Source organism: Mus musculus, chromosome 11 (assembly GCF_000001635.26).
Source record: "Mus musculus strain C57BL/6J chromosome 11, GRCm38.p6 C57BL/6J".
Lineage (NCBI taxonomy): Eukaryota > Metazoa > Chordata > Mammalia > Rodentia > Muridae > Mus > Mus musculus.
This window is the reverse complement of record NC_000077.6, coordinates 14,132,843-14,157,481: the sequence shown is the minus strand read 5'-3', so window position 1 is coordinate 14,157,481 and position 24,639 is coordinate 14,132,843. Positions and strand designations below refer to the sequence as shown.

The following is a 24,639-nucleotide window of genomic DNA, read 5'->3' as shown; positions in this document are numbered from 1 at the left end:
CAGGTTCTGACATCCCTTTTAAGCCTCCTTGAACAATGAGTAGCCCACACAGAACTCTCTCTTTTCTACACTCTGCTTCACAAATTCTCATAATCCCAGAATTACTCAGAAGCTTGTTCTCTTATGTGCAAGCCTTGCAAGTGGTACTCAAAAATGTTTGATGATTGAAGATCTGACAGCACTAACTTGAGTCTGCTCAAAAGTATGATATGGGGAAACAAAGTATAAAATGTTACAAGGTCAATGAGAAAGAACAATTTTTGTTTGGATTAGGCAAGTGGTGCTTACAGAGCTAAGCATTTGAGACAAGTATTTTAATATCTCTTTCTTTAGAAATGGAATACATTTATAAGTATACTGCTATATAAAAAATAACTAAAATAACCTAGCACATTTTTTTAATTCCAAAAGTAAAGACTAGCTTAAGAGTTATTCCACAGCCTTGTATCTAGTGGCAGAGTAACTATGCTAACTGATAAAACTGTGTTTGGTGATTTCTTAGTTCTCTAGTTTAACATCACTACCAGTATAAAGAACAAATGTTGAGAATTTGGCTATGAAAAGACAGGCTGGTCTCCAGTAGAGTTGAGGTCTGAATCCTGAAGGGTGATAGTTTATCTTCATGACATGGTAGGCATTCCCTCATGCTCCTGAAACACTGGCTCCTGCCTAAGTTACCACCCCCCACAGCCCACACAAGAGAAGCATGGCTAGAAGTCACATAGGCAATGGCCCAATCATCTGACCTTCAGGCTAAACTCCTCCCCAGTTACCTAGCAACAGTAAAGACCATAAAAAGGGCTGTTCAGCCCCACCTTGCTCTCTTACTTGTCTCTCTTACTTCTTGCTCTCTTACTTCTTACTCCTCACACTCACACCCTCTCTCCTCTCTTTGTCTTCTCTCCTCTTCCCATTATCTTTGTCTTCTCCTCTCCTCTCTCCCTCTTACTCTCTCTCTCTCTCTCTCTCTCTCTCTCTCTCTCTCTTCTACATTCTCTCTTTCTCCCTGCCTTTCTACAACAAAGCTAAAAGGCATAGAGAGTCTCTGCTCATCAAGTTTCCCTGCATTCACTCTCACGAGTGTTGGGAACCTCTCTTCCCTCATCCCTCTCTCTCATAACCCCCAGTGGCTTTAGCAAAGTAGCTCTGGGAATCCCAGTTAGGGCTGCCCCTTGACACCCCCCCTCCCCCAACGAGTGGGTCAGAGGCTTAGATGCCCACTTGTGGATGAGTAGAAGGTAGAGAGCAGCCCTCCCATGCATGACTGAACAGAGCATAGGTAAAATTCTGGTGGGGTATGGATTTTCCCCTTCCCCCTCTTCCCCAGGGCCCCCCTTTTTAGTTCCCAACAAACAAAGAAATTAGATTATGACATCTTGACTCAAGAAACCCACACTATTGAGTATTGTCTCATTAAATGCTCACATTTTGCCTTTCAATTCACACTACATGCCAAACCATGAGACAATACATATGAAAGTAAAATTGAAAAAAAAAATCTGCCTTCCTGTCATCCAAAGTGTTGCTCAAATCACAATACTGCTTAGGCTCTGAAAAGTATTTTTGGTTGATCTTGTCAGTCTACTCGGTAGAACCTAATGAATTAAATGGTTCATCTCCCCAGTATAGCTCCAACTTAAAGAGCGAATGTAGAGTATATTATCAATAGTTTTTCTAAGAGGCAATAAATATTGAGTTGCAGTGGTGACCCCAAGTTGGACTTGGCAGACACTGCTCAATGCTACCCTCAGGGTCTTTTACTCTTTGCTACTGAGTTACTTTGCTGTCACCATAATGTATTCAGGTATAGAAAGCAAATCTGCATTGGTCTAAAATATGAGTTCAGAATATGGTGACTTTAATATTAATAGAGTAAAAAGTATGATATATTTATAAAGAAAATATGTCCATGCAGCACACATATGGGCATGTAAAGCACAATGAGTTATATTCCATAATGTGCTGATTAAAAACGGTGAATCTGAAGTGCTTCATATAGAACAACAAAGAGACACTAATAAAGTATGCTGCATATGTGCTATATCTGATACCTAATCTTTGAGAAAGACTGACTTACAGCCAAGAAGGAAAAGGCAGGTGAATGTTGATAGTTCCCTACAAGTACAAATGTCTGGGTCTCTCAAATTCCATTTTAAATAATGTCTCATGGAAAAAAAAGTTCTAGAGCTACAGAGACCATTTTGTTACAAGAAGGAAAAGGACATAGTGACTGTGAAATAAGAGTCAACACTTGGACCTGAATTTATACCTGCTTGTATGGAGTTTCCTTTAGAATTATGTTTCCTCATGGTGTTACAACATAGTGCACTTCTAAGCTATACCAAATAGAGATTTGGACTTAATAATATGTCAAGTGACTTAGAGATGGAAAGTCCATGGCCAGATACTCTGTGTTGAGACTTTATACCCATTCACCCGTACAGCATTATTTCAGACTATAGAGTGTTTATTGGATAAAACATTAGCATGCCTAAGGAATAAAGAGAAAACAAATAAAAACCACAAAAATTAGCTTAAGAACCATCTCTCGTTTGCAGACCTAAATCTGCTACTGCATTCATCCTGGTGGGTCTAAAACAGATAGTTGTGCAGTTTGTTTCTTTCTTCCTAGAAGCCACTCAGCCCTAGACAGCTTGAATCATTTTATACTCGTGGACAATGTCTGCTTTCTACAGGGAATGATTAAGTCTCTCAGACCCTCTATGAAGAATATACAAAAGCCAGGAACCCAATAGAGGGAGAGTCTTGGGACAAATCCTACAGTGAATAGAGCTTGATACATGTCAAATGACCAGGTGTTCACCAAGACAAAGGTTCTATTGGTTCTAAGGGGATCTCTTCTGTCAATATTTTTGTAAGCAGGCCTGGAAGAGTAACTTCTATATTGTTATCACCTAAATCGCTGGCTCTTTTGCAGTGGAGGTATACTTTTCCACCCCTCCATAATACACCAGGAATATGGTTCCTAGCCAACACTTATAAATCTCTATCTTTGTATTATATGCTAAAGCCATCCTATCAGAGATGAACTGAATTGTGGTTTTCAAAGACAAGCCATGCTGAGCTTCTTTTAAATAGGAGCAGTGTGAATTTTAAATGATGCAAAAATTCTGGAAATGCCAAGTGTGGCCACATGTTGAAGTACTAAGTTAATAGGTAAGTTTATAAATGTCATGTTACGTATATTTTAATAAAGGAGCTGAGGGGGTTTGCAGCCCCATGTGGGGAACAACAGTGTCAAATGGTCAGAACCCCCAGAGCTCCCAGGGACTGGACCACCAACCAAAGAGTACACAAAAAGAAGAGAGACCCATGGCTTTGGCCACACATGTGACAAGCAGGCCTTCTTGGACATCATTGGGAGGAGTGGCCTTTGAGCCTGAAGGTGTTGGATGCCCCAGTGTAGGGGAATGACAGGGCAGGAAGGCAAGAGTGGGTGGGTAGGTGGGTATAGGCGGGGCAGGGCAGGATGGGATAGGGATTTCTGAAGGGGTGACCTGGAGAAAGAAAACCATTTGAAATGCAAATAAAAAATATCCAATAAAAAATTAGAAAATTAAGAAAAAAATGGAAAAAAAGGAGTGAAAGCAAGAAAGGAACTATGAATCATACATATTTTGATGTAGGAAAAAAAAACAACCTTGATAATATACTGGAAATATCCTAGCTGGAAGAAAGAAACTCAAAGGGACACCTGGAACTATGTACCCTTCCTATTTGACATTCAGAATGTTGAAACAATTGCTCTTAAGAAATGGTTATTTGCTTTCAGAATCTTATTCAGGATCCCATTCAAAAGGCTGAAACTTGAGCCAGAGAAAGAGTTTCTTGCGCAGAAAGAAAGTTTATAGAATTCTTTATTTTTCTTTCTTTTATCTCTTTCTTCTTCTTCTTTTTATTAGATATTTTCTTTATTTATATTTCAGGTGTTATCCCCTTTGCTGGTTTCCACTCTGAAACCCACCCCCTATCACCTACCCCTTTCCCCTGCTTACTAACATTTCAGACCACCTTTCAGGAGAGTGGAAGGATGGATCGCCCAGTGACTAGGACTACATATCTCTTGCTCTGTTTAAAGATAAACCTTATGTCAGGACTTTGGAAAAGGACTTGGGATAGAGTATAACTGGACATCCCCCCTTCCCCCCCATTCCAGATGTGGATCCACTGACTAAATACCTTTTCTTTTCACTTTCTTTTGTGTATTTAGTGGCCTATGGAAGACAGGAACAAGTATAGGTTATTAGTGCTGCCAGGGTTAAGGCTTGGTCCTAAAGTCTCTAGTTAACAACCCCAGGTCACGGAACTTTTGGTCTATACAATGTAGGGAAACTCTTCTCATTTAAAACTGAGTATGGGTTTTCTTGAATGTGGGAATAGAAAAATGCAAATGTAAACAGTTTACTTCATTAGGGAACATAATATCCAAGGATAGCGCTATAATCCAGCTATCTGTAAATGCAACAAAGGCTGGCTCAGGAGATTGGGAATTGCATGTTTACTTACTTGTTCTGAATGTATTTTCTATCTGTTACTCTAAAAATCTTCAGCAAAAGACTACAATAAGTGAATGTGTTAGGCAAACTACAGTGAATCAAATTCTTCTGTAACAAATTGACAAACTTATCCTTGTCAGATCAAGAAGGCCATTTCACAATGTTCCTAACCCCTGTGTTAGCATAGCATCTGTGGGTGACTGTTCTATATTTTGCATTTTCTTATGTGCATTGAAGAGTGGTTAAGGCATTTTGCAAAGTAAAGTACCTGAGAATACTGCAGTGCCTCAGCCTCTGAAAGCTGACCTTCAGAGAGTAATGAAAAAAGCTTAATAGAAATTCTTGACATTGTAAAATGATGAAGTTGAAAATAATGTACTTTAGTTATACTTTCAACACAAAATAAAACTGTAATACAGAAATATGACATTCCTTCACTTTTGGCCAAGAACTTCAGGTAGTTTTGTTATATGTTTTAATAGATTTAATTTCAACAGCAAATGTCCCCATTATCATATTGGTGGCCTATATAGAACAAAACCTATCCAGTCCCTAACTCTTGATTTTGTCCCAAGTTTCCTTATTCCTTGATATGCAGAGCCTTGATAACATACCTTGTACCTAACTATGTGACCATGCCTATGTGCACCAGAAAGCTAAATGAAGAATAGATCTGTTTTACCAGAAGCTTGATGAGATAATAACATTCAGATCATTACTTATGTATTAAGTGACACAACTAATTAGAACTGGGTCTTTCTTCAACATGAAAGATGAAGGAAAAGAAAACAGATTCAAGCGGTAAACATCAGGACCACCCTATTAAACAAAAGGTGCAACAATGAGATCTGAGAAGCTACAGTACCCAATATGGTAGCAGCTAGCTCTGTGATATCACAAAGTTGTGGAAAGCTCACTGTCTCTATTATTCTTTTCCATTCATAAGCATATATAAGATTTAAAAGAAAAAATTTTAATGATATCTCCATTATAATTTAATATTGATTGCATCTTAAAATAATATTTTGAGCATGCTGTAATACAATTTGATATAAATTTATTGATCATTTTCATTCTTCTATAATGCATCTATTATGAGACAAATTATAAATCTTAATTTACCGCAGATAATGGTGCTTTATAAAAGGTCACAATGGGAAATTCATCAAGGAACAACACCAGAATGGATTTCAAGAAAATCATTGTAAGCTTTCACAGCATTCTCCAATGGCATCATGGCTGTATTACATAATGTCGAATAGTGGCCAATTTGAGACTAAAGGCTGTTGCAACTATTCAGTCAGTAGTTACAGATTCCAATTGGAATTATAGGAAATGAAGACATATTTACATTCCCACAGAGATGCATACTGTAGACTGCATAGAGCCACAGGAATTTTGTCATGTTCTTATTTGCTCTTTCCTACAGTCCCTTCACACATGTTCTTCTACCCCCATGGAACACGTCATTGATGTTTATTTGTTTGGCTTATTTCATATCCACCAAACATCCTTTAGTTACTCTGTATAATTTAGTGTCTTTCCTTCAATATACTATATGGCAACAAGTACCCCTCCTTTGCAAAATCCATGTAAGTGTTCAGTTTTGTCTTCTCTTTTCAAATAAATAAAGTAGAATTCAGATCTGCTCACATCTACCCACAACCATGTATCTTTAGGCTGTACCATACACTGAGGGATGCTGTTTTAGAAAATGTATGTATGCATGTGTGAATGATGCTAATGTACCTGGTAAATAAAGAAATTTCTGAATACTCGATTATTCTTTCCTCATAATTATCATAGTACTTTCAATTTACTTTTTAAAAAATTTTCCTTAAATATTTTTATTTTACCTCATTTAAACTAACTTTTCTTCAGAATGAGCATTGATATAATTGTTATTATTTTAAAACATTAAAACTGGATTCATTATCCTTTACGGATTCTGTCTGAGATAATGCATGTTCATACATTGAGATTAAATAAATTCTCAAACTGTGGATTATTCTAGTTATGATCACTAAAATGAGAACCATCATAAGTAAAGAATGCCTCTAGATGTGCTCTGATTTGAGAGTGTACTCCAAAATTTGTGACCTTTAATTTCCACTGAGTAGCTTTTAGTGCATGATCTCTAGTGCTGGATGCCGAGGTCATGAGAAGGAACCTTCATGAAGGGATTGCTCTTTGTGTCTCTTCAATGACTTAAAAAGTGAGTTGCTCAAGGCATCATCACACCCACATGGCCTCTACTTTTCTCTTTGAGTTGGAGCAGAATAGGATTATCCCTGTTTTTGTTTGCCTAATCTTTGACTTGTCATTAAAAATAAACCTCTTGACAAATTACCCATTCACAGGTGTTCCATTACAGTAACAGGACAGAGATCAGGGCAATGTGCTTCTTCTTTTGGACTTAATCCATTAGAAACCAGATAAGACACAGAATAAAATACACTGAACACATTGCTTTGATAAGTTGTTCAAGTGAGATTTTTATTTTAAATAAGCTGCCCTGCTCCCTCACAAAGTGTTTCCATACTTTAATACTTCCTGGAATTATCTCAGAAAAAGAACATATTAACTAAGAAAAGAGTCACACAGATTAGAAGAATCTTACCTTCCAATTTACATTATTTTAAAAAGTAGATCCCTAGTGCCCTCTAAAGGGGTGAGTTTCCAGTAATGAAACAGGAATTGTCAGTTGCTCAAGAGGGATATTTGAAATGTTAAGTACATGCAAGGTTCACTAATTTTTTTTTTTCATTAGAAATTGGTTCTCACTCATCACAGAGGAAAGACTGGAACAGCACATGGATAATTAAAGAAGCTGTTGCCAAGTATATGATTTTTTTTCTTCATTATCAATCTTTAAAAGTTAGCAAACGTTCCTGATCTGGATAAAAATATATCAGTACCTAAGAAGTGATTGTTTTGATTTGTATTGTTTGAAATTTTTATATAGTGTGTTTTGATCACATCCATCCTCTACTCTTGTTTCTATGTAAAGAATTATGCACTTTTAATTCATATATGCAATTTCTCTGTTGTGCCTTTAAAATGGCTTTACTATAGCCAACCACTGTCTCAAGGTCTTATCTTTCTATCCTATTTTCCATAAAAATATCTAAGCTTTAGTTGAATGGGTATGATATAAATGTCTCCTTTAAGCTGACAAAGTTTCAGTCTCTTATTTTCAGGATGCTTACAGTTTTGGGTCTCTATGTTAATTGCTATCTACAGAATAGAGTTTCTCTGATGAAGTAGACATACACTAGTCTATTTGTATAAAGATTGGTGTCTGGAATCTAGCTCAATACTGCCAATTAAATAGAAAAATATGGTAGTAGATTTTTACCTCAGAACTATAACCTATTTAGTAACAGATTTTTGGCTTCCTTAAGAGTGGCTATTATGTCTCATGCCTTAGTTACAATCAAGAAGAGGTTGATCACTCCCATAATGCTCATGCCATTATTGTATCAATTGGCATGTATGTCTTGCCAAGCCAGTCATTTATGGAACTAGCAACATTTACTGAGTAAAAATGATTACTATTACAATGTTTCCAGAGTTCTGCAGAGGCCAAACATGTTTGTTTGGTTGGGCCCTAAGTGGAAGGCCTGAAAAACCACTGTGTGAGCTGAACCTCAGATTGTAATTAAGATCCCATAATATTGGAGAAGCCAGAACTGCTGAATGCTCATGGAAAAATCTACACATATGAAACAGACACAGAAACAAATTGTAAATTTATCCTTATTTTATAAATCCTGTCATTAGAGAAAGACATATACATATATGTTTGAATTATATCCCCCATAGGACAATAATGTAAAAAAAAAAAAGTAACAGCTTTCTTTCCTCACAAGTCATAAGTCTTATGGATAGTGAATATAAGAATAAATGCCATACTTGTGTTCAAAATTCTATAACTCTGATTGACTTTTAGAAGATCTATGGCTGAAAAGTTGGAATGATGCCAATAAAGACCTAACTTATATTAGGCTATTGTTAACGCCATTAATAACCACATATTTCACACTTTGTGTATCCTAACAAGCTTCTGACTATGAGGTAAATCTTTTTTTGAATGCAATAACTATTCACTATTTTCCTATAGCCCAAAGGCTAAGATTGTCATTAGATAACATCTGACGCATACAGCACGTTTCTGCTCTGCTGTAACTTGTGCAACTGCTGTTTCTACCAATATATTTTAAGATACCTTGATTTTTTTGGTTATGTTAGTATAAAAACTTCATAAAACTTCAAAAACTACAGTGGAACATATTTGAGTTTTCATGGCCACTCAAATTTTTCTTGAAATTAACTAGCTGTTCTTTTCTTTAAGTAGAGAGCAATATTTTGTATTGATAAGCCCTGACTTATAGCTATTATAAGTCAATGAGATATTCTTCCAAGTTTCTAGGTTAGCCTCTCTCATTCTCATTATTCTGCATTCATAATATTTCTTTCTTATAGCAAATGGTGAAATGTAACATGCTCAAATATACTTTAACATATAAGTAATTCTTTATTGTTAAATTATTGATGCTGACATTAAACAATATCTGTATCCTCAAGGGGAGTGATCCAAACACTGCAGGTTGTTCTGATTGGGTGGACAGTTCATTTAAAAATTACTTCAAGAGTGAATCTTGATACTTGGAGTGTATTCATGAAGTTAGAACAATTTTAAATGTATAATGTAATTACATCAATTTAATTTTATGTGCACCCTGTTGTTTTGGTGTCTTTTGAGTGCAGATCGACATGTAGATTTCAAGTACAACCTAACAAACTCAAATCTAGGCCTCGCTATCTTGCTAGAAGAGCAGCTTTCCCCAACTTTTGCCAAGCCATAGTCACATGCTGGCCCACTGTGTATCACTGCTACAGCCTGAATGGTAGACTTGTTTGCTCTTTCCAAGATACTTGAGTACAATAAACCATTTTATTCTTTTTGCTCAATGTTGGAGACTGACACAGAGCCATAAGTCAAAGTTCCCCTCCCTTCTTGAGAAACTTCTGACCTTTTGAAAGGACAGCTTACAGGACATCAAGATCAGATAATAGTAACTGCAAACTTTCTGGAATAAAAACACAGGATGTTCCCTGAGCTAAGAATAGATAGCGTGCTCCCAGGCAGTTATGCCGAACCACCCCCACCCCCGGGCTGAGGCATGAGCAAGTTTCTCCCGCTTTATTTCCTCCTTCTTACTGCTTATATTCTGTAACCATGCTCACAATGAACAGACATTGACAATCATTGCTTGGTCTCTTTCCTTCTTTCCCACCTGTTTTTCTTTCAGGCATGGTCTCCCTCGGACTCCCTGAAATAACTGAGTCCTGCGGGTCGGGACAAGTGGCATCCAAACGTGGGGCCCGAGGTACAGACCGTCACTGGACGGAGCCAATTTTCCTGAGAAGGTCACTCCGATGAAGTCGTTTTGAGGAGAGCTCTCACCGCTCATGAGAGAAAGTCATCCTCGGTGAGTTTACATTTCTCTGTCTTATAGAAATGAGCCAAAAAACGTTCTAAAGAGGCACACCTCATTAAGAATCTCAAAGTCTCTCTCAGGGAAAGAGGAGCTAGAGTTAAAAAGAAAGATTTGACAAAATTTTTTATATTTGTCCCCCAAGTCTGTCCATGGTTCATAATAGATGGACCAGAGATCCATCCCCTTAAATGGGAAAAGGTAGGACGTGATCTTAATGATCTTTTAAATAAAGAAGGACCAGATGCAGTGCCTACTCAGACCTTTAGTTATGGAGGTCTTATTAGAGATGTCATTAAGTCATCCTCAGCTGAGGCAGGAAAGGTTGTTTCATTGGCAGAGGATTTCCTTAAACCAATTTCTCGCTTAGCCTCTATGTCCTCTGTAAGATTGCACATCCACAGTTGCCACAACCTCCCTCACCATGCCCCTCAGTTATTATTGATATGTCCTCTTCAGAGGACTCAGCTCTTCACCCTAAAAAGCCTGTCCAACCCCTCTATCCTCAACTGCCCACAGATGCAGTTGCATCCAGTGAGCCAAAATTACAAGAATCAAAGCTTGCCTACTTCGTATAAAGTTATTATAGATTTAAAAGTTTGTTTTTTTCCGTTGCATCCTGGTAACTGTAAAGGGTTTGATTCTAGTGAACTGGTGATCACTGGAAAATTTTGCCTCTAGGTATGGCTAATATAGTTTTACATTATGTAAGAAATTTTTATTGTCTCTGCTTCAATACAAGAAGCTGAGAGTTTGAATCTTTCAGTGCCTATTGTTTCCTAAGTGGAAAGTATTTTATGAGCTAATGCCTCTAAAGGGAAGTTTACTTCAAATCTTTGCTTTCACACAATGAGCTTTAAAGTTCTGGGCAGTAGTTGTTGCTCCATAAGATTCAGAGGCAATATCTTTTTTAATATTTAGGGATTTAGTTATACTAGAAAATTGTGGTACAGAAAACTCTAAGAAAGAAAAATTGATTTGCTTCAAAATTTTATTTTCAAAAGCTTCCTGGAGAAGTTAATCGGCTAAGTCCCTCTGAGGAGAGGAGGAAGAGGCTGCCCGATATTGCAACCCTGATTGGCCACCCATTGCAAACACAGTGGCACATTCTAGGCCACCTCCTTACCCCTCCACTCCTGAATTTTGTGCACCTGTGGTCTTTCCACCGCCTCCACAAGGCCTTTTACAGGCCAAAATTCAGCTATCTAAACAAATTTCCGACCGTAAAGAGGTCCTAAATTTACAGAAACAGTTTGCCGATCTCCCCACAGAGCTCTCCTCTCTTCAGGAGACTGTGAGACAGACCATTTTCCCTGGTCCATTGATGGCTCTGGTCCCTTTCCCTGCCATCTCTGGTGGCCATTAGGCTTGCGGGACGGCCAGCTCTCAGCATTCTTACCCTAACACAGCCTCCCAAAAATCTCATTCTAACAAAAACTCCCAGAGAGTTAGTTCAAAAAAATCCTTGGCATTCCCTGTATTAACCCACCAGAGTGCCAACGAGGCTTCCTCCTCAGAGGAGGACCCCGCCACTGATACAAAAAATGGTGAGAAGGATGAAAAAGCAAGTGATAGTGAAACTTGAAAATGCGACCGGGGCTGCAGCTCCCAAGGCCCTGCTGCAAGAGATGACTGAGTATAGAAGATTAAAATTTAAGCCTCTTAAGGATCTTAATACTGCAGTCAAAAATTATGGTCCTAATGCACCCTTTACTGTTTCCATGCTTGAAGCCCTCTCCAGAGGGGGATACCTCACTCCCACTGAGTCGTTTAGAGTTACTCAGGTAGTTTTGACTCATGGACAGTTTTTGTCTTGGAAAGCTAATTTTCTAGATAGGTGCCAATCTCTTGCAAGGCAGAACCAGAGAGATCCCAAAGCGCCTGCAGCTGAGTGGACTCTTGATAAACTCAGCAGACAGGGGAAATATGTGTCTGAGAAGCACCAACTTAAATTCCCCACCAGACCCCTGTCACAGATTAATGAGGCTGCCCTTGAGGCATGGTGGACTGTCCCTTCTAAGGGCTCTATGACTACCCCATTGACCAAACTTATTCAGGGAGTTCAGGAGCCTTACAATGAGTTTGTGGGGAGACTCTTAGAAACTGCTGGAAAGGTCCTTGGCCCTGAGGAAAATGATAGCAAGTTTATAAAACAATTGGTCTATGAGAATGCCAATTCTGCCTGTAAGGCTGTTCTTCGAGGCCAGACTAAAAATAAGACTCTTGATTTCATGAGACTTTGCGGTGACATAGATACCTTCACCCATAGGATCTTGCAGAGCCTTTCTTAGAGTGTGAATTTGGCTGTGGGGGCTTCATTGCTAGCTGTTGGCCCTTCCAAAAGTTGTTTTAAACGTGGACAGCCTGGACATTTTGCCAAATAATGCCCTCTGAAACAGGGCGCTTGAATGCTCCTGTGCCCTGCTGCTGCTGTTGCCGCTTCCCCACATCAAATTTTTAATTATACCTGGGTGATGTTGAATGGCCTGGGAGATGTTACCAACTCCACCTCCCTTATTGCCGCAGAGGCCTTTTGGACCACCTTGGAGATAGATCTTTGCAGATTGGCATTCGGGGCCAGTCCTGTTTGGGGGACAGCTGATCATCTCCTCCCCCAGCCCAAGGCGCTTGAATTGAAGGATTCCAAAACTGACCCTGGTTGCAGTAATTCCGTCAGGAGAGCCGCCCTTGCCCTACTAAAGTGGGGACTTTGTGTGTGCCCCAGTTGACATAGAGATCTGTCCCTGGCCCAAGGGTGCTGATATGAAGAGGATTTTTATTGTGCCACCTGGGGGTATGAGACTACTAGAGATACCACCTGGAATCCAACTTCCTATTGGGATCTCATTACAGTTAAGAGGAGGTATCCAGTAAAGCAGCTTTACAGCTCAGGGGAGATGCCTTTAAATGCCAAGTGTGGGGCAGATTCAGACCTCCAGGGCTGTTGTAACCCTTTGTTAATTACTTTTACAGAGAAAGGAAAAGGGTTCGCTTGGGAAAATTCCAGGGGTGCAGAGTGGGGTCTCTGCCTTTATTAAGATGGTCCTGATTATGGGTTAACCTTTAAAATAAAATTGCTAAAAATCATTCCCAACATTCAAAAACAAATTACCATAGGACCTAATCCTATGCTTCATCCAGCAGCCCCTAAAGTGCCTGGGGCCCTTAAGGAGACTGTTTCATTTTATACCCATGTCCCTATTACCTTCTTTCAACCCACACTCCCTGCAGGCCCACCCTCCTCAGCAGAATTTATTCTTACCATGATTAATGCCTCACTACAAGACATTCATGAGTCCAATTCTACCCTTGCTATGTATTGTTGGATTTGTTATTCATCCCAGACTCCTTTTTATAAAGGAATAGCCCTTTTTGGAGAGGTGATTGCCACCAATGATACTTCCTTTCTGAGATGGCATCTGGAGTCTAAAAGAAAGGCTGACCCTTGGTCAAATATCTGGTATTGGTCTCTGTCTTTTGTGACCCCAGCTGGTTCCCCCTTCGCCCCTGTTTGAAGTGTGTAATCAAACCCTGGTTGTTAATAATACCTTTCAATATGTTATGGCCCCTAATAATATTTATTTTGCCTGCTCTTCAGGTTTAACTACCTTTATAGTTACTCCCACCTTTTTTTAAAGGCAGAAAATATTGTGTTTTGACTAAATTGCTTCCTTGATAGACAGTACATCTACCTGATGATTTTCTAAGATTCTGGGAAAGAGGGTCCACACTTCCATTGAGGCACAGGAGAGAGCCTATCACAGCTGTCACCCTCACGGTTCTCCTTGGATTAGGAGCTGTGGCGGCAGGAACAGGGATTGCTTCCTTAGTGACCTCCAATCAACAGTATACCCAACTTAGTATGGCTATAGATAGAGATCTTCAGGAGATGCAGGCTGGGTTAAAGAACCTTAAAGATTCTGCTACTTCACTTTCTGAGGTAGTGTTACAAAATAGAAGAGGGTTAGATTTGCTTTTCCTCCAACAAGGAGGACTGTGTGCTGCTTTAAAAGGGGAATGCTGTTTTTATACAGATAAGACAGGGTTAGTAGAAGATAGTCTGGAAAAGGTAAAACAGAGTTTAGAAAACAGAAAAAGAGAACAAGAAAAAAGTGAATCCTGGTACCAGAATTGGTTTTCCACTTCTTCATGGCTCTCTACTTTGTTGCCCAGTATTTTGAGTCCTGTGGTAGGATTACTTTTGCTGATATCCTTTGGACCCTGGGCATTTAGAAAGTCAAATTACAAGTAGATGCAGCCTTGAAGAAGCCAGTGTTGGTATACTATCATCGCCTTGAGGTCTGAGACATTGACCAAGATACTTATACTGATCCCCCAGATAACCCTTCGGTAGGCATAGATTTTACAGTCTTGGACCCAGGTCCTAACCAGGGATGTTTTGGTAAGTTATGGAGACATCAATGACGGGAATAGCATGATGCCACATACCAGAGACACACCCATGATAGGCTGTAGAGCACCCCAATGACGGGATTACCATGAGTCCATAATCCAGGGGCCCACTCTGAGATAATACTGCTGGATGTGGGGGCAACTCACATAGCCTAACACAGAGACTCTACCCTCAAAAATCAATCACTTTGGGTGTTGGTTGCGGATGCACATCACATAGCCTAAGACAAATGCTCCATCTACCATATGGCCAAAGGCTGAAAGTTCCATCTATAAAATAAAAGAGGGGGAGATGTTGGAGACCGACACTGAGCCATAAGCCAAAGTTCCCCTCCCTTCTTGAGAAACTTCTGACCTTTTGAAAGGACAGCTGACAGAACATCAAGATCAGATAATAGTATCTGCAAACTTCCTGTGAAAAACCACAGGATGTTCCCTGAGTTAAGAATAGATAGCATGCGCCCAGGCAGTTATGCAGAACCACCCCCCCCTCTACTCCCCCCCCCAGGGGGGGGGCTGAGGCACAGGCAAGTTTCTCCCTCTTTACTTCTTCCTTCTTACTGCTTATATTCTGTAACCTTGCTCACAATAAACAGACCTTGACAATCATTGCTTGATCTCACTACTTCTTTCCCACCCATTTTTTTTTTCAGGCAGGCATGTTCCCCCTCGGACTCTCTGAATAACTGAGTCTTGCAAGTTGGGACAGCTCAACTCTCTTATTTTTCCTTTATCTGCATTTCATTAGCTTCTCTGAAGAATATAAATATAAATATAAATATAAATATAAATATAAATATAAATATAAATATAAATGATTTACAATTTTGGTAGATATTGATATTTTTCTTTTACTGTCTAAAGACCTAAAATGTGCCCAGAACCAACGACCCCAATCCAAATACCCAAACCTGATTATATCTTGTGATAATAGCACTGTTGAAAGGGAGTAGATGTATGGATTATTTACCACTGATTAAATCTATAAACAAAAATGTGTGCTATTTATCAGACAAATTTAGTAACTTTGTTACTTGAGAAATGGGACACTTGATCGGCTGGAATGGAAAATGTTGATCATGATGAAAGCTTAAAAGAAGGAAGTCACAGTGTAGCTGACAATAATGTACAAATGTGTCCTGTTTAAGATAAGACCATATGTATTCTTTAATGTTTCCAGGATCTCACACAGTTTTATTTTTTAATGCCATGGCCATTATCACTGGTAGATAACTCAATGTCATTAAAATATTACTTTATAGAGCACCTCAATGTCAGGAGTACCCATAAATGGACTAGAATTTTTTTTCTTTTTCCTAGATTATCTTATTTACCATAATGTATTATAGTTGTAATCCTCTTCTGTGTTTAGGAATTAGAAGTGTTTCATTGTGCTGGTGCACACACACACATACACATTCAAACACACAAATTGGTATTCACATACCAATTTTTCTCCATACATCTATCCATAGATATTCACTTTATTTTATTTCTTTCTCTTTACTAGTATTTTTAAATAATGCTTAGAGTGCTGTGATTCAGAAAGTAATCTTGGATATTCTGATTTAATTTATTTGTGATATGTATCTAGAAACAGGTTAAAGAAATATTGAATTTGTGCTATTTTGTTTAAATAGCTCCCATGCTCCTCCCATGTTTTCATAAGTTCTATGTCATTTGACATTCTCAACAACAGTATAACAATTACTTTTTATCTTTTCAATAATAGCTATTTTAACTGGTATGAGGTAGAACTCCATTAATTCAAGATGTATTTAAAATGACAACTAAAAAGCAATCACTAGGTCCGTAGCCTAAGTTTGTTTTAATTGAATGATTGATTTCTAATAACTAAGCTGGTTTAGGTAACTCAAAAAGATAGAATGACAACATAATCAAAGGCTCCCACCCTGATAAATCTCACAGTTCACTTGCTTTCCCAAGACTCTGGCTTACAAGTATTCCCAATTCTGTCTACAATTTCTACTCATACTCCAAACTTGAATCTTCATAGAATTCTTTGCCTTAATCAAAATGACCCTGAGATTCCACCTCACACCAGTCAGAATGGCTAAGATCAAAAATTCAGGTGACAGCAAATGCTGGTGAGGCTGTGAAGAAAGAGGAACACTCCTCCATTGCAAGCTTGTACAACCACTCTGGAAATTAGACTGGCAGTTACTCAGAAAATTGGACATAGTAGTACCGGAAGATCCAGGAATACCTGTCCTGAACACAGAAGATGTCCCAACTGGTAATAAGGACATATTCCACTATGTTCTTAGCAACCTTATTTAAAATAGCCAGAAGCTGGAAAGAACCCAGATGCCCCTCAACAGAGGAATGGATACAGAAAATGTGGTTCATTTACACAATGGAATACTACTCAGCTATTAAAAACAATGAATTTATGATATTCTTGGACAAATGGATGGATCTGGAAGATATCATCCTGAGTGAGGTAACCCAATAAAAAACAAAAACAAAAACAAACAAACAAACAAACAAACAAAAAACAAACTATGATGTGCACTAACTGATAAGTGGATATTAGCCAAGAAACTTAGAATACCCAAGATACAATTTGCAAAACACAAGAAAATCAAGAAGAGGGAAGACCAATGTGTGGATACTTCATCCCTCCTTAGAATAGGGAACAAAATAGCCATGGAAGGAGTTCCAGAGACAAAGTTTGGAGCTAAGATGAAAGGATGGACCATCCAGAGACTGCCCCACCAGGTGGGGTCCATCTTATAAACAGCTACCAAACACAGACACTATTGCATATGCCAGCAAGATTTCCCTGAAAGGACTCTGATATAGCTGTCTCTTGTGAGGCTATGCCAGTGTCTGGCAAATACAGAAGTGGATGCTCACAGTCATCTATAAGATGAAACAAAGGGACCTCAATGGAGGAGCTACAGAAAGTACCCAAGGAGCTGAAGGGGGCTGCAACCCTATAGGTGTAACAACAATATGAACTAATCAGTACCCCCAGAGCTCGTGACTCTAGTTGTATATGTAGCAGAAGATGGCCTAGTTGGCCATGATTGGGAAGTGGGGCCCCTTGGTCTTGCAAACTTTATATGCCCCAGTACAGGGGAACGCCAGGGGCAAGAAGTGGAAGTGGGTGGGTAGGGGAGCAGGGCAGGGGAAGGGTATAGGGGACTTTCAGAATAGAATTTAAAATGTAAGTGAATAAAATATCTAATAAAAAAATTGAAGCCAGGCATGGTGGCACACACCTTTAATCCCAGCACTTGGGAGGCAAAGGCAGGCAGATTTCTGAGTTTGAGGTCAACCTGGTCTACAAAGTGAGTTCCAGGACAGCCAGAGCTATACAGAGAAACCCTGTCTCTAAATAAATAAACAAATAAATAAATAAATAAATAAATAAATATGTTGGGGCCAACCTGCGGCTCTCATGTCGGGGTTCAAGCCAGGAAGGCATCTTGGAATCTGGAAGAAAAGAGGGAATCTAGGCGGATAAAGAGAGAAATTGAGTCAAGACTGAATTCTGATCAAGACTCAACTTAAATGTCGGCAAACACGCTTTATAAAGAAGAGGGGAGGCCCATTCCCAATCATGCAAAGTTCCTTTGAAGTTGTCAGATCAGCCTTTTAGTAGGAACTCTTCGAAGATCACAGTTTGGTGCTAACTCTGGAAAATCTAGGAGAACAGTTTAGGCCTCAGGCAGGTCGCAGGTAGTGGCATATCAAAGGAGAGTGATGGGAAGCAAAACAGCAGGTGGCTCTGCCTAAGTGGCAGATGGTCACAGCCAGCCTTGCTAGGCTGGAAGGAGGTAACATTATTAATTAATTTAAAAAAAAAAGAATTCTTTGCCTTACATTATTGGCCTACCCTTGTTTCTGCTTTTCCAAACTGGGCAGTATTGATTGTACTTTAACAGCTAAGAGGCAAAAGTATTTCAGGTTGTCTGCTCTCATCTTCAGATAAGCACAAACTGGTTATGGATATGTATGTAACTGGGTTTAGTCTTCAATATTCTTTAGTGAATCAAATGTGTTTTGGATATAGATATATTAAAATGTTATTTCATGCTGTTCTACTCAACTGAGAAGGCTGACTCTAGAGTTGGATTTTGGCCTATCTGCCCTAGATCCATACATTTTGCTTGCTTAAAAATGTCCTTCAAAATATCCGTACTGGGTTAGTCTGGCCACACGAATCTGACAGCAAAGAGGAGAGATAAACAGACTAGCCCAGGAATAAACACTCTACTTGAGAAAAACTAAGAAATAAATTATTTCCCATAGAGGATACAAAAGGCAAGGTGTTTAACTCTCTACATTCTCCCCTCTTCCTTTCTTGATTTTGTTTACCATTTTTGAGTGATTTTTTAATTGGATATTTTATTTATTTACATTTCAAATATTATTCCCCCTCTAGTTTCTCCTCCAAAACCCCCTTATCCCCTCCATCTCCCCCTGCTTCTATGAGAGTGCTCCCCCACCCACCCAAACACTTCCACCTTACTGCCTTAGTATTTCCCTATGCTGAGGCATCAAGCCTTCACAGGACGGGGGCCTTTCCCCCAGCCCTTTGAATATCAGATAAGGCCATCCTCTGCTACATAAATGCAGCTGAAGCCATGGGTCCATCCATGTGTACTCTTTGGTTGATGGTTTAGTCCTTGGGAGTTCTGGGGTGTCTGGTTGGTTGATACTGTTGTTCTTCCCATGAGGTTGTAAACTCTTTCAACTCTTTCAGTCCTTCCCCTAACTCCTCCATTGGGGTCCCAGTGTTAAAGCTGCAAGCATCTGCATCTGTATTTGTCAGGCTCTGGCAGAGCCTCTCAGGAGACAGCTATATCAGGTTCCTGCTGGCAAGAGCTTTTTGGCATCAGCAATGATGTCTGGGTGTGGTGTCTGCATATAGGATAAATCACCAGGTGGGGCAGTTACTGGGTGGCCTTTTCTTCTGTCTCTGCTCTACTCTTTGTCCCTGCATTTCCTTTAAACAGGACCACTTCTGGGTTAATATTTTTGAGATGAGTGGGTGGCCCCATCCCTCAACTGGGGACCATGCCTAACCTCTGAATATGGTCTCTACAGGTTCTCTCTCCTCTTTGTTGTGTATTTCAGCTAATATCATCTATGCTGGGTCTTGAGAGCCTCTTGCTTTTCTGGCATCTGGGACTTTCTGGGGCCTACCCCCAGTTCCCCATCAGCTACTACTACACACCTCCTTTCAATTTACTGACCCTCTGTAATTCTGCCATCTCTCTCCTCCCATACCTTATCCTGACCACTTTTTTCCACTCTCTCTCCTCTCTCGCTCCCAAGTTCCTCCCTCCCTCCCTCCCTCCCTCTCTCCCTCTACCTCCTGCAATTATTTTGTTACCTCTTCTAAGTAGGATTGAAACATCCACAATTTTGTCTTCATATTTCTTGAGCTTCATATGGCCTGTGAGTTGTAATTTCTTTTTCTTTTTCCTTTTTTTATATGAGTATACTGTATCTGTCTTCAGACACACCATAAGAGGACAACAGATCCCATTACAGGTGGTTTTGAGCCTCCATGTAGTAGCCAGAAATTGAACTAAGGACCTCTGAAGAGCAGTCAGTGCTCTTAACTGCTGAGGCATTTCTCTAATCTTTGATTACCATCTCTAAAGCTTTTATTGAAAATTTAACTTTCTTTTTTTTTTTTTTTTAGAATTTGTAAATTCACTGAGTGTGATTTTAAAAGAATGTATAGATAATCTTAATCTGCTATAGCATGCTATGTACTTGAGTTGTATTCTATTCTTGTTTAGAAAGTCTATATGCCTGATGAGTTCATATTAGAATATCATATGGCTTGTTAATATTTTAACTATTGACCTAGGCCCACCTTGAAGTGTCTGGCTGCTATCATTAATAGCCATATGACCCAGATACATTTTTACTAACATTAATGAAGGAACATGTCATGTGATTACATTGCCATTCTAGTTAATGTGACCATGTAATATAAATCAGCTAAGACAGTACTCAAAGAACAATTTGATCGACTTAGCCCTCTTCTTACCACCTTATGTACCTCCCTTTTATTAGACTAAGGAGGCATCACCAGGCTTTCAAGATGGTTTATTTTGAAAGTGAGTCATATAAAAAAAAAAAAACCTGACATTTTGTTAAAGTTCATTATAAAAGGATCAGGAAAATGAGCTTATGAGTTTTTCTGTGACCTATATTTAGAGCTTAAAATTTACCTTAATATAAAAGGATATTTAATTCAAGAATTAAATTTTTAACATTCAAAGTTAAAAGGAATAAAGGTATAAAATCAGAATCTTATAAAAGAATTAGATAATAATTATGAACTGTTAAAGATAATTAAGATATAAATTTAATGATCGGGCATACTAAGTACAATGTAATTTATTTACAGAGACAAGCTTGGAGGGAGAGGACAATTCTTATCTTCTCCTGAATACTCTTCCATTATTCCTCCACCGTATAGTATGCTGTATATGTTGTCAAATTAAGCCTGAAACAATATGTCAAATGAGATTAAAGTAAACTTAAAGTTTGTTTAGTGTAAAACAATATTCAAAACATGCACATTTAGAATTGGTTATAAAAGATTGAATGCTTAAGTAAAATGGGCTAAATTTACAACACATTTGCATGGCACAAAACACCCAGGCTCAAGTAGTTCCTTTGGCAGGAGCCCAAGTTAACTTGGATGGAGCATCATTCTACCAGATGAAACTACATGTTAGACTCATTACAGGACAAGAATGGATTTTTAGTAAGACATACAAGAAGTCCATTGCTTCTGCCTCTGGCTGTGTAGGCCTGATGAATTCTGGCCATATAGCCAAACTAAAATAAACCTCCTCCTTATGTAAAGATGAATCATTCCTCATTTATAACATGGCAATCAGATGAATTCTCTTGTCTAATGGAAGTTCTAAGGTTGCCACTTATGTCCTAACTGTCACAAACAATAGAGAGACAAATAGAAATTATTCTATCCTCAATGTATCCCCAAATGACATATGAGGATGCTATGAACAAAGGAACCTTGCATCTAAGGCTACCACCTGACTGATATTGGACCTGCATGCCAGTCCAATTGGTAAAGTCCTTTATCCTGGCTTTCAGTTCTTCCTCTTAGCAGAAGATAAGTTCAGATTCTAATACCCTAATCTTACCACCAATGTTCCTTCATTAAAGGAAGATGCCAGATACTCTGCCATTAAACTCACAGGTTTGGAAAGTTATTCCTAACACGCAAGCTGTGTCTTTGGCAATTAATTTTATTTCTTTAGAATCAGCGAATGATTCTATTAATTGATATTCCCCAAATGACATATGAGGATGCTATGAAGGTTTGATATTCTAAACCTTCTGATTGATCTGAGGAAAATGACATAGATGATCGAAATTCTCTCTAACATGGGCTCAACATGGTGCTTTGAGTATCTAATTTAGTCTACCCATGTAGAGTGCTCCAGGGTCAGTGCCTGCACTCTAACTGTGAAGTCTACAACTGGTACACAATTCCTTGTAGAGCTGCTTGTTGATATTTTCTAAGAAATTTCAAAAGCCAGTATTTACTAAGGGTCTTTTATTTGGTTAGAAATAAATTTACAAATTATTTTACAATTATTCCTCTAAACAACCAATCAATTTTTTAAATAGAATGATGTTAAGAAAGATGCTTAGTGTTGTAGCTATGTGCTGACCTAGAGATTTGTTCAATGACAAAAGCAGTAAGGAGTTGGCTTTGGTCTTCTTTGTTAATTCAGTGTATGTTGTAAATTATTGATTACAGATTTCACCTGATAGATGGCTTTCAACTTTCATCTGTTGATTGAACTTATGGCAAGAAAATTTTTAAAAGGATATTGTTTATAGAGCTAATTTTAGAAAACTTTGTAAAGATAATCATTTACATTTGACAAGGCAGAAAATGCCTCTGGGAATACATTTTCAAGTTGAAAATTAAAAGGCATTTATTTTGGAGAAATAAAAATTTATAATTAAATTTTCTCTTGGAACGTAGAAATAAAATTTAAGTACCCTTTCAAATAGTAGATATTGTCATTTAAAATAATAGTTTTCATTTTAAGAACTTTATCTATTAAGTTGTTTCTAACCATAAATTTTATTTTACTTAAAATACTGGATTTTGTTTTATTATTATTATTATTATTATTAAAATAAAATCATGTATGCCCTTTCTACCAGTGCCTTCTTCTGGGGGCAGATCACCAGCTAGTCTTCCCTCCCTGGAGACAACATAGCTTGAGGGCATTCCTGGAGTTCTAGTGCACTCAGGACAGCTGATCATCTCCTTGTCTGCTCCCCTGAAGACACCACTGCCTGAAGGCATTCTTGGAGTTACTCTGCACACAAGGCAAATAAACAACTGACACCACAGTCTGAAGACCTCTCGGGCTCAGCAGTATACACAACAACTGTCCAAACAGTCTGAAAGCCTCCCTGGAGGTCTGCTGCACACAGGGAAACAGAAACCACAGTCCATAGGCCTCCCTAGAGAATATCTACACACATGGTAACAGCTTGGCAGCTCTTATGAAAACCCAGGAGTTAGAAGGCCTTCCAGGAGATCTGTAGCCAAGGAACCATATAAGTAGCTTCTCTGCCCCTATGAAGATGCCACAGTCAGAAAGCCCCACAGGAGGTCTGCTACAGTCCGGGCCACAGACCTACCAGGAGACCCAGGGACACATGAGGCAGGCTTCAGACAGAGACATCCAGGCCATCAAACACGAGTAATAACCAGACGGCAAGAGACAAGCACAAGACCATAAGCAACAGAAGCCAATGTACATGGGCATTAATAGAACCCAGTTCTCCCACCAAAGCAAGCACCGAACTCACCAACACAGCTGAAAGTCGGGAAGCTGACCTAAAATCCTATCTTATGAAGATAATAGAGTCCTTTAAGGAGGATATAAATAACTAACTGAAAGAAATACAGGAAAACACATGTAAACAGGTAGAAGCTCTAAAAGAAGAAACAAATAAATCCCTTAAAGAAATATGGGAAAACACAATAAAATGGGTGAAGGATTTGATTAAGCAGTCCAAGAACTAAAAGTGGAAGTAGACACAATAAAGAAAACGCAAATGGAAGCAAATACTGAACTGGAAAACGGAGGAAACAATTCAGGAAATACAGATGTAAGCATCATCAACAGAATACAAGAGATAGAAGAGAGAATCCCAGATGTAGAAGACACCTTAGAAGAGATTGACACAACTATGAAAGAAAATCCAAGATGTAAAACCCAAAACTCCTAACCCAAAACTTCCAGGAAATCCATAGAACAATCCAAAGAACAAATCTAAGAATGAATGGAATAGTGGAGAATGGAGGTTCCCAGCTCAAAAAAACTGAAAGTATCTTCAACAAAATCATAAAAGAAAACTTCCCCAACTTAAAGACAGAAATGGCCACAAATGTACAAGAAGCTTAAAGAACACTAAATTGGACCAGAAAAGAAAATCCTCTCCTGACTTAATAATTAAAACACTAAAGCACAGAACAAAGAAAGAATATTAAAAGCAGAAAGGGGACCACGTGCCATCTTGGGCATGATCTCAGAAGATGGCCTCAAGGTCCACAGAGGACTCTCCACAATGCAGGCACCCTAGCACACCTGGGATCTTGAGATAACTGGTGAGTGGAACACAACATCAGTTCCAAAAAAGCCAGAGCGTCTTGTGCTAGTAGAAACAGGGACAAAGGACACCTGTCTGACCAGAGGCTGGGGTTCATTTTGGTTGGTGCCACCTCCCATCCCTCACACCATCTTGGGTACAATCTCAGCAGAGGGCCCCAAGGTCGCCAGAGGACTCTCCATGCTCCAGGCACCTTAGCACACCCGGGATCTTGAAATTACTGGTGAGTGGAACACAAGCATCAGTTCTAAAAACCCAGAGGGTCTTGTGCTAGCAGCAAAAGTGTCAAAGTACGAAGGCAGGCCCTAGCACACCCAGAATCTTGGGAACACTGACACCAGTCTACCCAGGAGAACACATGGGCCACAGAAGCAACAGAGTTTCTTGGACAGGGTCCCTTCGGGCCTTCATACTAAGCCAGGAGACAGAACTGGGACCCAGACCCTTGGACACCTTCCCTGCCAGAGGAAAGTAGGCCTCCAGGGAGGGCTCTGAGTCCAGGAATAAGGAGGTAGATCTGAGCTCCATACTTCTTTCCT

At 39.1% G+C, this 24,639-nt stretch overlaps 1 long non-coding RNA gene across 1 annotated transcript in view; it reads left to right on the top strand.

Moving 5' to 3' along the window:
* Nucleotides 1-24,639, top strand: part of 4930554G24Rik (RIKEN cDNA 4930554G24 gene) — a 106,939-nt gene that overhangs the window by 21,560 nt on the left and 60,740 nt on the right. The window contains exon 2 of the long non-coding RNA NR_131011.1: nt 9,833-10,012. This is a non-coding gene — a long non-coding RNA (RIKEN cDNA 4930554G24 gene). The remainder of the gene's footprint in view (nt 1-9,832; nt 10,013-24,639) is intronic.